This window comes from Amphiprion ocellaris, chromosome 11 (assembly GCF_022539595.1).
Source record: "Amphiprion ocellaris isolate individual 3 ecotype Okinawa chromosome 11, ASM2253959v1, whole genome shotgun sequence".
NCBI lineage: Eukaryota > Metazoa > Chordata > Actinopteri > Pomacentridae > Amphiprion > Amphiprion ocellaris.
Genome location: NC_072776.1, coordinates 6,679,766 through 6,695,558, shown reverse-complemented (window position 1 = coordinate 6,695,558; position 15,793 = coordinate 6,679,766). Strand labels below are relative to the sequence as shown.

The 15,793-nt window shown below is 39.9% G+C and overlaps 1 protein-coding gene across 4 annotated transcripts in view; it reads left to right on the top strand.

Annotated features, from left to right (window-relative positions):
* The first annotated feature begins 7,029 nt into the window (after positions 1–7,029).
* The window catches only part of bcl9 (BCL9 transcription coactivator), a 28,413-nt gene continuing 19,649 nt past the window's right edge, over positions 7,030–15,793 (top strand). Inside the window, exons 1-2 of one of the 4 annotated variants that reach the window (XM_023285931.3) lie at positions 7,030–7,190; positions 9,140–9,305. The gene's annotated coding sequence lies outside the window, so the exon portion shown is untranslated. Of the gene's footprint in view, positions 7,191–7,267; positions 7,593–8,804; positions 8,879–9,139; positions 9,306–15,793 lie in introns of those variants that run through there. The other 3 variants (XM_023285930.3, XM_023285936.3, XM_055015070.1) reach the window with 3 other exon arrangements.

The following is a 15,793-nucleotide window of genomic DNA, read 5'->3' as shown; positions in this document are numbered from 1 at the left end:
CAGAGCATCGACCTGAAGAGCTTTGCTAGTGTGCATGTCTAATGCAACCCAGTCTGGGAATACTGCCAGTCTACTGTTACTCCACCAGTGGGGTTTATCATACACACATGCACACACCCACATGCTTATGCACACACACACACACACACACACACACACACACACACACACACACAGTTCCAGAGAGAGAGGGAGTGGATGTGTGTGTGTGTGTGTGTGTGTGAGAGAGAGAGAGAGAGAGACAGAAAGAGAGAGACAGAGCTTTGTGGTGTGTCACTGATCTCTACTAACATGCACAAACATGTCCGACGTAGCCGTGGACTGCTTGTCAAAAGTCACAAATATGCAGCTCTCATCCCATGATTTTGTGTCCTAAGAGAATGTCATCGCATGAAGCTCACAGGCGTAAAAGGCTTCATGCAAAATGCAGATGCATGTGGTATGTTAACATGTCTAAAGGAAATTAGGAAAGAAAAAAAGTTGCAAACCAAATAACTATACTTCACATACATGTAAAGAGCTACGTTAAGTAGTTTAAATAATAATCAAGCAGAAATGTTAAAAATCCAGAGGTCCTGTATTCTAAAATGTGCATATTTGTTGGTTTTATTCTATCCTTTGTGAGTGTAAACTGAATATCTTTAGGTTTTGTAACAATATTCTGAAAACAAGCTGAAGTTTTAGGAATATCTGATGGGCCGTTTACGCTATTTTTGGAAAATATTTGGAAATAAATAGCAGTTGGGCACAAAACATGTTATCAAAAACCATTTGAGCGCATCGTCCCTATTCTGTGTGCGTTCCATTTCAAGTCTGTTGTTACTATTGGGCCTTGTTCCAGGTATTTTTTTGCGTTTTGAAGCTTGTGAGCAAATCAAGCGCTGTTGCTAACTCAGATCCAGTGATACATCGCTACTTAAAAAGCTCAATACACTCCCAGTTCTGTCCTTGTACATTTAGACTGTCATGCACACAAAAAGTGAGCCCTCGCCCTCAGACTGCCTCTTGAAGAAGAATGCTTTCACTCAGCAAAAACATCTTCACTTTGAGACTCCAAATCAGTTCTCACAAGAAGAGAAGGACGCGTCACACATACACAATCAGGCCGGCTAATAATGTGTGCACTTAAACACCAATTCATTCAATCCCCCAGTTGCCTTGATTATACATTTGGGTTAGATTTGAAATGTATCTTGATTAAATATTGAGGAGGACCACTCTCACATTGCATGTCTTTAATGTTTCACTCTTCCTCTGAGGCTTGTGATAGTCACTCTATGATAAGTGCGTGTGTGCGTGTGCTGTAGCTGAACATAATTTTATTTATCAAGTGGCATCAGTCTATTTTTTAATTTAATTAGCTACTTGGCTCGGCATGAACAGTATTAAATCTACGCTGAACTGAACAACCCCAGGTTAAGAAAATGGATGAGGGGCAATGTAGTTGACAAACTGTAGAAATTTTAGCCTTTCTTTTATGTAATATTAAATTGGTAAACAGTGTGCACCATCTATCAAAAGTTTCCACTAATATGAGATTGGTAGACAAAATAGTGGAAACACCTCTCAGTATACAGTTCAGCAGCACCATAAAGCCTACTGGTATTTATGATATACACTCACCAGCCACTCTATTAGTTACACCTTGCTAGTAAAAGGTTGGACCCCTTTTGCCTTCAGAACTGCCTTAATTCTTTGTGGCATACTTTCAACCAGGTGTTGGAAACGTTCCTCAGAGATTTAGGTCCATATTGACATGATAGCATCACGCAGTTGCTGCAGATTTGTCGGCTGCACATCCATGATGCCAATCTCCCGTTCCACCACATCCCAAAGGTGCTCTATTGGGTTGAGATCTGGTGACTGTGGAGGCCATTAGAGTACAGTGAACTTATTGTCATGTTCAAGAACCCAGCTTGAGATGGCCTGAGCTTTGTGACATGGTGTATTATCCTGCTGGAAGTACCCATCAGAAGATGGGTACACTGTGGTCATAAAGGAATGGACATGGTTAGCAACAATTCTCAGGTCGGCTGTGGTGTTTAAACGCTGCTCAGTTGGAACTAAGGGGTCCGAAGTATGCCAAGAAAATATCCCCCACACCATTACACCACCACCAGCAGCCTGAACCATTGATACAAGGCAGGATGGATCCATGCTTTTATGTTGTTTACACCAAATTCTGACCATCTAAATGTCTCATCAAACCAGGCAACATTTTTCCAATCTTCTATTGTCCAGTTTTGGTGAGCTTGTGCCAATTATACCCTCAGTTTCCTGATCTTAGCTGACAGGAGTGGCACCCAGTGTGATCTTCTGCTGCTGTAGACCATCTTCTTCAAGGCTGGATGTGTTGTGCTTTCATAGATGGTATTCTGCATTCCTTGGTTGTAACCAGTGGTTATTTGAGTTACTGCTGTCTTTCTATCATCTCCAACCAGTCTTCCCATTCTCCTCTAACGTCTCACATCAACAAGGCCTTTTTGTCCACACATCTGCCACTCACTGGATAGTTTCTCTAGAGGGGGGTGTGTGAAAATCCCAGTAGATCAGCAGTTTCTGAAATACTCAGACCAACAACCACGGTCAAAGTCACTTAAATGCCCTTTCTTCCCCATTCTGATGCTCGGTTTGAACCTCAGCAAGTTGTCTTGACCACGTCTACATGCCTAAATGCATTGAATATCGGACATGTGATTGACTGATTAGCTATTTGCGTTAACAAGCAATTGAACAGGTGTACCTAATAAAGTGGCAGGTGAGTGTATACTATATGTACTGTACACATATCAACTCTGATAGTGTACAAGTACATTTTGATTGCACATGTGTATGTATGTTCATATATACTATTCTGTATCTAAATATATTAGTCTTGATTTAAACATACACGTGTTCATTGCTTCTCTCCAAATTAGGACAGTTGTATTCTTTTTTCCATTATTTTTATTTGATTTACTATTTTATTGTTATGATAAGAGTCTGCACATTTAGGCTCAGGTAATTTTACAACCCCCCGAACTTTCACACTTTCACAGTGACAAAAATGGTCAGACGCTGCCTCCCCACTAATACCAGATCAGAAAAGTTCAGGCGGAAGGGGTTGGTGGAGCTATCTGACAATCAAACCTAGTGGCTGCAGTTCAGGTGGAAGAGCAGGTTGACACAACTCACAAGGTTGGCAGTTGGCAGCTCATCTGCATGCTAAAGTGTCCTAGGGCAAGACACTGAACCCAAAGTTGCTCCGGATGCCAGGCATGAGCCTCGCATTGCAGTTCTGCTACTATTGATGTGTGAATAGTTGAATGAGAAACATAATAAAGCGCTCTGAGTAACACAAAGGTAGCAAAAAAAGCTTACAAAAGTGCAGACCTTTTACCATTTACCACACCTGACAGAGCATATCGGCCTTCTTCGCTTTCTGAAACCGTCAACCGCTATGATATTAAAAGCAGCTACATCTCCTGCTCCTCCATGATGCTATAAGCCAACCCTGAGGCTTAGTTTACTGGTTATCAGAGGAACTACTGAGTCTTTGTATCTGTACAACCAGTTGTATCATGTCTTTACAGTCTCTGAAAAGGACTTTGTCAGGCCAGAGAAAACAACCCCTGATGATGATCACCTGAGGACAACAAATTTACAAAAACAAGCATGTGTTGCATAGTGGGGGTATGGGGTTTTTAAGAACTGGACGTTTGCCAGACAGGGTGGGTCTAAAGAAAATGTGTCTGAATTATGGGAAATGTAGTATGTGGCTTTTTGCAACTCTTGTCCAAAAACAATCTGAATATTTCAGTCTGCGCTGCTTTGATTTCCATAGGTTTTTATTTTCTGGTCTTTAAAGAATGGTAGTCCTTTAATACAAATGTAAATACTTTATTTAATACATATGCATAAAAAAGACACTTTACCACAGTTGCTACTAAACTGACAGGTTTATTAAGTGACAAAAATATCTGGACAAAAAGAAGGAAAAATCCAAAATACAGAAAAGAGGAAAAGAATATAGATTAACCCACTGATGATTTTCTTGATGAACTGATTTGATGAATACTTTTACCGTAAAACAGGCCGAAACCTTAAGGTGTTCGATTTGTTCCACAGGGGTCAACGAAATCAGCGAGACCTAATGACTGATCAGCTTGAACTAGGGATGTTTGGTGTTTTTTGGGATGTAAAATGATTTCCAATAAATCAATTAACTGGATTCGACTAATCGTCTCAGCTCCTGACATTTGCCTTTTTTGCTTAAAACTGACCAAAATGTAGGGTAAACTGGTGTAAGATACCCTTTTCCAGGTTTCATATTAACTTTTAAAAGCTAAATTAGTTAACTTAAACATACTTCTTGTGTACATATTATAGTGACACTTAATAAAATAGATATTTGGTTTACACTACATCCTAAAATTTTAGTAGGTGTTTTGTCAAAACGTGATCAGTAGCCAAAAGCTGACTCCAGTCCGTAAAGGCAATTATCCTCATGTCTTTGCATTATTTTACCTGCTCTCTGTTCTGTAATAACCAATCCAGCTCTTTTTTTACCTGTTGAAACTACTTTAAAGGGCCACTTCAACTCATATAATGCAGTTTTCCATTTGTCAAGAAGTGACTGCAGCCCCTACATTGTAACTGAAATGTTATTAACGCATCAAAATGACTTGATATTGTTCACGAGGTTCATATTTTAAAGATATAGTTCATAGAATTACTGCAAAAACAGATTTATATGTACAAACCACCCATAAGTCACGTCAATTACAGTCAAAACAAGAATATTATTCATATTAAACACATACAAACTATAATAGCGTCTATAATCTAAGGCTGTAAATAATGATTTTGTTTATGGCTTAATTTGTTGATTATTTTCTGGATCAATAAATTAGTTCTTTGGATAAAAAATGTCAATCGGTGTTTCTCAAAGCCCAAGATGAAATCCTAAATTGTCTTGTTTAGTCCACAACCTAAATATATTCAGTTTACTGTCGTAGATGAATAAAGAAACTATAAAATATTCACATTTAATAAGCTGGAGTCAGAGAATTAAGCTTTTTTTCTCCTTACAAATGACTCAAACTCACTAATTTACTGTACAATCAGAATAGTTGGCAATTCATTTAATAGCTGACAGCTGATCAATTAATCAGTGCAGCTGTTGTATAATCTTAAATGTCATGGCTGATTATGCTGAACACTTCTTTGGTCGCAATTATTCAGTTACAAGAGGCATTAAAGTTTCACGAAGACAAACCTTTAGAATAGAGGGAATTACTTTATTGTCACTGCACAGGGTAAATTAATCAATCAGACAGTTGTTTGTAAAAAGAAATACAAAAATGTCTAAACATAGTGAACAATGTATGTACAACAGTGATATAGTTTGTTGTGAGGATAACTGATCCGGTGTATTCAGAAGAAAAGGTGTTCTAACTTCTTAGATAAGTTAAATATTTCCTATTTAAGGTAATAGAAAATCTAATCCAGCCAGAATTCTGTTAGGCAAATTAGGCATAGATGTCCACTTAAAACACATTAGCTTTCTATCTTCATCAAAGAGTTTAATTCAAAAGGTGTTTAAAGCCCACAGAAGACCCAAACAGAAAAGCAATGTACAAAAATTAAACACAAATTTGAGCAACAGGTCAGATTTTTCTTCTTTCCCATTAATCTAATCACCCCAAAATTAATCTTGTGACCCTTTGGATGCAAACGTTGGGTTGTGAAACACTCTCTTTTAACTGTATATACACAGGATTTTAAATGCAGGACAAAAGTACAAGAGTAAGTACATAAAAATGACACGTGAATTAGTGAGATAAGATCTTTTTTGTATAAAGTACAGTAAGAAATGTGCAAATATGTAAAATATAGTTAAAATATGTACAAGTCTAACCTATGGAAATAGTGATATAGCATGTTGCGTGGTGTATTAAGCACAGTGTACATACAGTGTTGTAACTGATGTTGCTACAGCTGGATCTCAACATGTAATGGCTTAAAGTAGTGCAAAAAGTACATACAAAGTGCAGGAAGCATATGCAGTACATAAATAGGAAGATTCTCTCACAATAGACATAAAGTTAGGTGACATGTTAAGACCTGGTAACATATATAAACTAAGGCAGAGGATCAGTTTTTGGCAAGAACACTGGTTCTTGTGATCATCAAAAAATGATTGTGTGCATCTTGGTAAAGCCATATTCGACAGAATATATGCATAAACACCTGCTTTTATCAGAACCTAACAGTCATAACATGCAAATACAGTAAACTTTATGTCCTCTGTAATAGCAAAACTGTGAAAAAATGCAGTATTTATAATTGTGACCAAAGAAATGTGTGCAGTTTATTTCATAATCAGGCAAGACATTTAAGATGCTTATATGCAATAGTATATGTGTTTGGCATGTGTAATATCTCTGCTTAGACTGTAATTTGCAGATCGGTTTAATGATAAAATAAGGAAATGATCTCTTTGGGTTACAATCTTTAAAATGAAATGAATGAAATCAAGTCATTTGCATGCATTAATAACATATCAGTCAGTGTGGGGGCTCACTTTTTGGCAAGTAGAAATGCTTATGTTTTAAATAGCTGCATTGGTTATAATCCAGGGTGTGGAGCAGGTAAAATAATGCAGACATAAGAGTCAGATAATGACTTTTTTTTGGCTCAACACCGGTAGGAACTTCCACAAGTTTTGATGCCTGCCTGCGTCGCCTCATACGGGGAAGTTCGAGGTAACTACTACTACTACTATGAGAGTATTACTCCGCAAAAAAAAAAGAAAGTGCAGCGGCTCAGGTGTGTTTGTGCTCGTCCGTGCTCGCATGTGCGTCTGCAGAGTTTACCGTGTCACATGGAGATGGACATTGGCGTCTCTCTGCTGTCCGACAGCAACATTCTCACTGGCACACAGACCTGACCTAGAATTGCTACTTAGAATTCGGGCTGAACCATCGCGCCGGAGCGGAGGGGGGTGTGTGTGGGGGGGGAGACGACAGGAAATCTTGACTGGGATGTAATGGAGTAGGACCACTGGAAAGCTCGGGCGAGAGGGGGGAGACATATTCCTATTTTATAATGTTACCGTGATAATGTTGTGATTTTTTTTTTTTTTTTTTGCTAAGTGTGCGGCGTGAATTCGTCGTTCGAGGAAAGCGGACGTTTGGCCGACATTCCAGGTGAGTGTTTCCCCCTTTTTTCTCGCATTGTACGCTGGAAAGTGTCGCTACCAACGGCTCTCGCCTCCTGGCAACGGGCACACGCGGGTCCTCCTCCCGGGGACATCTCACTCCGGTATCCGTTCTTCTCTGCCTCTGTCCCCGAAGGCTGGCTAGCAAAACCCACGTCGCGTCTGGCCTGGCAGACAGTTGAGCGCTCCTTTCAGCCGTAAATGCCGTTTTTTCTCCTCCCAGCGCAACAAAAGCGGGTTATTCACGATGTTTTCGGCGTGGTGTAAAACCCGCGGAGAAATATTGGTTTTTACCCCATTATACTGGAGGACCGCCCGTGCTTGGTGAAAATGAAAAAAGGATACAATGCAGCATGCATGTTCTGCATTCTTCGGGAGCACCACGCCGTTGGTATTGTATTTCCTTTATTTAAAACGTGTTTGGTGTGATTTATAAACGCGTTACGAGATTATAGGCCTCGGCTGCTGATTGTGTCGGCCATCCCTATCATCTGCCGAGCGATTTAATTGTTACATTGTTAACGGAGCTAAGCAGAACTTGAAAATGAACGTTTGCCCAAGGCGGGCCTGAGTTGTTTTATTAACAGACAAAGCCCCGTCAAAAATGAATGTCGTTTTCGTGTGTGTTTTTGTGTGGTGCTTGTGGCCGACGTCGTTGTTCTCGCTGTGAGCCGCCGTCCACTGCCTCCCTCTTCGGGGAAGACTTTGTTTGCGCTGGCCGAGGCTCCATGAATGCGAGTGCTGAAGTCCTCCCTTCCCCCCAGTTCTCTGGCGAAACAGGAACAACTTCTTTTAGGAAAAAGAAAAAAAAGTTCCTGGAGTTTCAAGCGCCATGGAATTACTTTGTCCGCCAAGAGTTGTCCAGTGAGGCGCTGAGATTTCAGGGGGGAAAGTCTAGTCCCCGTTGTTGTTGTGTGCTTTACGTTTATTTGCAGAGTTTTAGGTTTGTAGACGCCTGTGTGTATTTGAGGACGACTTCCTCGAGTAGGCCCGTTTGTGAGTAACTTATGGCATTGTGCTGTGTTACCTTGGCAAGACCAGGGAGCTAAACATGGCAAAGAATGTGTTCAGTCTTTGCATTTGTACCAATCTTGTTTAACTTGACTCATGAGTGAAAAAATCCACAGGTCCTACAGTGTTGAAATGTGAAGTTAAAGACATCCCTCACCTGGGAATTTTGGGGAGTTTGCTTCCCTGGTGAATAAAGCTGTGTATTGTTCCCTTTCATACCTTCACTCAGCAAGCAATTTGTTTTCTTTTCTTTCAAAATTTGCAAGCATTTGTCAAATTTCCAATTAATGTGTATCTAGCATCATTTTCCGTTTAGAGAATTCTCTGCAGCTTTTCCGCTTTCTTTGAATTTTAGCCCTTTATCTGATGCTGTTATCCAAAGTGACCTCTGAGTTAGCAGTTAGGGGTCCAGTGTCTTGTCCAAGGACAGTTTTGGAGCACACATACCAGTTGAACTGCAGACCTTCCTGTTACACGACTCAGGTCACTTCAATTGCTAGGCAACACTGCTATCTGCCATTAATGTGCATCTGTTGCATAGTCTTACATGCATCTTTTCTATGCTCAGTCCTCTTTACTTTGCACCCTCTAGGTCTTAAAAAATGACATTTCTACTCCCACAGTGGATATTTGGAGGACGAAGGAAGTCCTCTAGGATGCACAGAAGTAAGGAAGCTCTTGACAAAGTATCACAGGCTGTCTTGTAATCCCTTATGTGTAAACCGATCAATAAGTGAAGTATAAATGAGTGTGTGGCTTAAAAAGGCGACCATACACTGTTACTGTAGCCCCTAATGACCTCAGCTTTTCGCTGGTTGTGTGTTTACTACATGTTGATCTTGTCAACACGGGCGACTGAGTGCTTTTCCTTGCCATTTGCTTGTTTGTGTGTTCACCGATGAGCAAAGTTCTTTCCCTCTCTTCCAGGTGTGAATGACTTGTGGCTGTAGGTTGTCGTGAGTGGGCCAGGTTCCTGCACAGCCTCCGTGGCTGACTGGGAGGAGTCGAGTGGAGAGCAGACATCAGTGCCCAGGGGACTCGAGGCCTGGTTCTCCATATGAGGCCCTGCTGAAAGGGCAGGGGGGCTTCTGAGGTAACCCAGCTCAACTCTGGCTCTTTCTTTGTTGTTTCACACTTTATCACACAGTTTCTTACATACGCATCTCCCTTGTTCTCTCAAAAGAGTGTGTCCATGGCATGTAAATAGGATCTCTTGCCCTCTTGGCTTCTACTTGTAAGTACTATATGATGTAGCAGGATCATACAGGCCATGTCCGAAATCAGTCTCTATTCATCAGGTAGTGCGCCGTTTAGAGTGAAATATTCGTTTTTAGTTTCTGCATTCTGTGTTTTAACTTTGTGCCCAGTGTTGCATCCTGAAACTTCCTTCAATATGCCTTTTATAAACGCAAAAATGATCAGTCATGTGTCTGACTAGACAAGATTACACATCCATGAAAGTGTCTGAAATGTCAATTTTACTGCTCACTGTAGGGTAAACTGAGTTTCCGAGTAAGAAATAAGTGACCGAGTCAGGGATTTTGGACACAGCCAGAGTGTAGCGGTGAAGTCTTTGTTTATTGGTATACAGCAGAATAAGAAAAGAAAATGAGAAACATGCTTTCCAGCTTTTCTTCATCAGCTTTTCATTCATTTTTCACACTGTAATATATTTTTTAAACATGATAGTACCATCACAGTATCAGGCACTGCAGCAAACATCGCTTTCAAAGACAAGCTGGTGCCAAAAATTGATAGCTTAACACTGCTGTGATGCAAGAGTAACAAGGCAGGCACGGGCTCTTCCCAGCATTGGTCACTATCTCTTTGACATTTATCTTTGGAGTTGCCTGCATTCTGATGAGAGCCTTGAATTGTGGAGCGGTTACTCTGTTGATGCTCAGGGAAGCGGCTTGAGGGAGAGGACCTCCGAGCCGCTCTGCTCTGGACTGTCAGTGCAGTGTTTGGTCTCATTCTCTGATCTGCACATGCTGAGGACACAACACGGTCAGGGCGCTCTTCCTGAGAACGCCGTGCATGCTGTTTATTTATCTGCTATCTAATCCGAAGCGTGTTAACCGAAAACCACAGTGAGGTGAAGGACGGAGGGAAATGGATATTGATGTAAAGCGGCAAAGGATTTATTTTTGCCTCTGTGTATTGGCCTCTCATGTTTCCATGCATTTGTTTGCTTCATGGGTTTTCTAATTAAAACTCGCAGGGCTTGTGTTGTGTTGTGACATGGAGGAATAAGTTGGAGAGGCTGTTTGTCTCCTTGCCTGTGTAGGGGGTGGCAATCTGCGGTCGTACACGAGATTCGACCCTAGTATGGCTGTTTTTCTATTGCTTGAAGTGTTTATTTTCACTCTGTAGGATATGTTGGTTTTTGTAATGGTTTTTCTCATGAACTAAGAAGCATTTGTATTAATGAAGCATATCAGTTTTCCATTTACCTGGTTTTCTTGACTAAGACGGCCATTCACAATTCATTAAGGGATTTAGTGCATCTGCTGAATGCCTCTTACAGTAGCAGGGCCTCCATAGAACAGTAATTATGTAGGATTCCCTACAGAGAGGGAAAAACACAATTTGGCATTTAGCATGTTTTGGTGCAGTTTTTAGCCTCAATGTACTGTTGTAGGTCTGAAAGTTTGCGTCTAACTTGTTCAGAAGTTTAAGTGATGTTGAATCATTGCTATAGTGCAATAAAACTGTAATCCAAGTGCTTGATATACCACAGTGTGGCCTTCAACGGAATTGAAACACTTCATCATCACTGAACTCCTGTAAAATGTAAAGTTGTGATGTACAATTATGCCCAGTCTGCTTTGACATTTCTCACCAGAGCATAAAAATATAGTAGTCTAATACACTGAAAAATATAATTCAACAAATATATTCATAGAGAATATTTTGCTTCCTTTAAAAAATGTTAATTTGTTGATGATTAGATAGAAGACACTAGGTCTAACCTACTATTTGAGTTTGAGGAAAAGGGACTGTCAAAGTTGTTTGCAGATGAAGGTTAAAATACACTTTTGATTACTCTGGCTCACAATCAAAAGATTGGTTAGAATATAACCCATTTCCCCCTCTGGCAATCAAATGGACAATTGACGTGTCTTCAATCTCAGTAGATACAACTATTGATCTGATCTGATGCATTGGATAAGTATAAGTGCCTGTAGCAACTTCCTAAATCTATTGAGGTATCAGCCAGATGCGACAGTTTCACATTAATACTGTTTCTGTCACCGTCGGTATGAAGTTGGGACCAATTTTTAAAAAATACCTAAACTGAATGTAATTAAAATCAGTCGTCAATTACAAACAATAGGTTACACAGATTTGATTTGGAAAAAGTATAAAAGTGAACAAGTGTTGGATTGATATTATATATCAGTGATAAGCTTTGGTTTGTACAATTGGCTTTTAGAGAGAGAAAAAGTGTAAAAATGCTAACCTTTCTTTTGTATATCAACTGTCAGAGGCCAAGTTACAAAGTGTTTTACATGTACGTGGCAAGCTAGGACCAATCACAACAAAATGTGAAACAAGACAAAATGGAACACAAATGAGAGAGAATAATTCAATGCAGATACACAGGGATAGATAATGGATAGATAATAATATGATTGTGTTGAAATAATACAAAAAACATCTGAATGTTCAATAAACACTTTTGTTGCTGGAGCACTAACACCAGTGATTCAAAGCCCAAACGAGTGTTAAGTGCTTTCACCAGTTAAAATGATGCAATAATCTACTACTCAGTTTAAAGTCATTCAGGCCACAGACCATATGAAGTAAGTTAAAAAAGCAAGTGCAGTGGTTGTTTTGTTAGTTTTATCATTTTCCATGTGGACCACGATAGGTCAGTAATCAATTACAAACCTATTAAAGATGAATTATAAGAAGAACGATGGAAAAAGCTGAAGCATATAGTTTCAAAACAGATCTGTTAGGACTTTAAAAACCAGCTTCTGGTAGTTTGCCTTTCTAAACAGTTACAGCTGTATATGTATAAATGTGCTTTTCTAATAGCTGCGTTTTGTATCTTTTTAGTGTAGGAGGTCACGGCCTCATACGTGTCGATGTGTGGTGGGATTGTAGGCCATACAAGTTGCTCAGGGATGTGTCTGGCTGAGTCAGAATGTACCAATCCATCTGCTTTCATGTTTCTCTGCTGTGATTGACAGTTATGGCACAGACAGGCTGCTTCTCCGGCATTGAGAGGAGGAGGTCCTTTCAAACAGAGCCGCTCTTAGGTGGAACCTGGGGGCTGCTCTGACCTACAGTCACCTTAACTATGAGCCACGAGTCAGGCTGAGATCTTCTCCAGCTACCAGACTGGCTGTCGTCACTGGTTAGCTTAGTTGAACATAACAGCGTGATGCAAAGTAGAAAAAAAGGACAAAGCAAGCACTGGATGGTTGTGGCACAATCACACTGAAGTTGAGATTTTGGGCACCACACTTGCTGGGATGTAAAGTATTTATTTTTGTCCATGTGGTTTATCAGAGATGAAGACGATGAGATTCCTGATATTTTCCACTTTGTCAGTTTACCATATAACTTGGTGCATGTGACACAATTCAAAGAGCTCGGGTTTAATTTGAAATCAGTCAGGCAGTTTTATGAGCTGCTGATAAGCATCCATCCGCTGTGTCAAATCTTCATTATCGAGTGTTCTTTGACTAAACAGTCAGTGTAAATGAGAGGAAGCTTCTGGTAGTTAAATCTTTTCTGTTCTTTGGTTGAGCTCCTGATAAATGATGGGTGTGATTGTTGCAGTGCTTTGTAGAAAAATGTCATTTTTAATGTGACTTTGTGAGAATTGGTCAAAGCTTTACAGAGCTAAATATTTTTTTGCATGCATGCATGCATTAAACAATTAGTCCATTTATCGATTAACTGACTGCCAGAAAATTATTTGCCGACTGTGTTTATCCGTTGATATAAAAATGTCAAATATAAGTCATAAATTGTTTTTTCGCAAAAGATACAAGACGTGCTCTAGTTTGAACTTCTCAGTTGAAGATTTGCTGCTTTTCTTTGTTCAGTGTGATAGTAAACTGAATATCACAGTTCTGTAATGTTGGAACAAGACATTTTAAATGGTTATTTTTGCTAGTTTTGGATGCTTTATTCACAGGGAGATTGATTGTTCAGTTGAGAAAATAACAAATATATAATATTTCTGTAAACATTTTTGGTTTCAACTGAGTACTTTAAGATCTTTGGTTGAATTGTAGTTCACAGAGCTTCATTTTGTAAGTCTACAGACAGATCTTCACATGAAAAAGGGAACATGTTGTCACAGCATTAACACATAAAAATAGCCAAATTTTATTCAGTTACATATTTGTAGTGATTTGCAAGCAAGGGAAAACAGATACAAACCATGTGTGCTTCTTTTAATGAACTGGATCAACTAAATTAAAGGATTAATGCTTTTTTGAAAATTTATTTAGATGTTTTAGGGGTGTGATGGGGGTTTTGCCTATTCTAACCACCTTGCTGACACTCAAGCATGTATAGGAGGTTGACGGGAATGTCTCTTTGCTGTCTGTTGTCTGTAATTATGGTCAATCCATATGCTGTGTGTGGCACAAATTGCATGGGGTGGTTCATATTGTACAATCAGTCCATCACTACAGGTAGGAATTAGAAGGGACCTCCAAATTCTTAAGATTCTGATTTGACATGTATTAAGATTTTTTTTTTGGAAGCTGTCACGTCCAAACAGTGCCATACCCAGGCTTTGAACAGCTCACATCTCCTCGTTGTGTATTTCATCCTCTGTGTTTGTTTTGCTTACTGTTGAGTAATTTGAGCTGTTCACTCATGGTCGTAAACAAAGGAAGTGAATGTGTTGTTTCACAATTGATCAGTTGTACCCATCTTAAATAAAATGTCCACGACAATTCTAAGCTTTAAATATACAGTGTAAAATTCTACAACTGTAATGGTAATTTTTAAAAAAACAGCAATTAGTAGCAAAATCTTCCCTTTTCTGCTTCTCTTCAAGCCGTCATTGAAATTAGCAGCCATACAACCAAACTGAGCCGACACAATACAGAGGGTTTGTAATATTATAATCTCTTCTTTCCTGAAGAGAAAGATGTCTAATAACACAATTTTTATGCATCCCCGTTAATTAGCAGATTGCTTTTACAGCCAGTTCACCTGGGATACATTGGCATAATACTGTACGCTTCCAAAATTTCAAGTTGTGGGTAACAGCAGAGTAGACATGTCTTGTAGCAGTGCATTCATCGTTTTGTAGGAACCTAAAGGAGTCTCAGACAGAAATGCTCACAACTGTGCTCTTACTCATGGGAACAGTACATGCCATAAACTTGAAGCACAGTTTTCAGAGCATCTCAGACGTTATTAGGACAGCTAAGTACTGCCGCATGTGGGTATTTCTCTGTGCACTAGTATGACTATGTGCATGTATATTGCTCTCTGCCTGTATATTTAATTGGGCAGGTCTTAGCCAGTGTGTTTAAAATTCCATGGGAATGACACACCAGTGTAAGCTGGGGTAATTCAGGGACACAATCTGGCGCTTATTCTCTCCAGAGTGCCTATTTTGTTCTATGATAAAGGAGTGGAGATAGAGGTTCTGTTGTATAAACTGTGCATTTGTGTGGGCTTCCTTGAGTAAAACATAGTTTTGCTTGTTTGTTGTTTTGCCAGATCAGTAAAGATGCCTGAGCTATGTCACATGACTTGACTGGTTGTGAAGCCAGTTGCTCCTCTGGCTTAGTGCAGAAAGAATCTATGGAAAAAGTATTTTGGGCAGCACATCTTGAGATTTTGCACAATGTGTTGTATTTACTATTGCTCTAGATATGAGTACTTGATGTTTCTGTGCTGTTTGTTGCAAGATTCTGTATCAAGACATTAATGATACTTGTTAGTTTGTCACTTGTGTTGAGTGGTTCGCAAGAGGAGCCTCTTGACCCGCAAGCAAGGAACGCAAATTTTTTTTAACGTTACCTCAGTGGTCTACATGGCCTCTGAAAGGTCTGGCCGTTGGGATTTCCCACAATGCTTGTAGTCACAGGGAGACGTCCTCCCAGCATGAGCAGGGGAGGAATGTGGCCCGAGTGTGGGAGCGACCGTCCGGATGGAGGGAGGGAGTCACGGACCAGAGAGCACGGTCAAGGGAAGGGAGGAAAGAAGGGGTCTGCACAGAGGGCAGCAGAGTCTCTGTTTAGCAAGCAGTGTGTCTGTATATCTCCTCATTTGAGCTTCAAATCAAAGAAACCTACTGTTAGCGGAAAATAAGCGTATGTGTATATGCATTCACACCAGCAGTGCCTTCTACTGTATATTGCTAATGTGACACTGCTGATTTCAGTGGGCACTATTAACTCAGCACAGCACTCCTGCCGTAATTAGCAGTTCGACTAGAGGTCTTTGTGGGTTCAAAATTTTGATCCTGTGGAAAACCTGCCATAACCTGAAAAAAAGAGACCCAATCCAAAAGGGATCTGAAAATATTCATACCCAGTCTGAAATACACTGTAGGATAATTAGACTGGATCCGAAATGCAGTTGACCCGAACA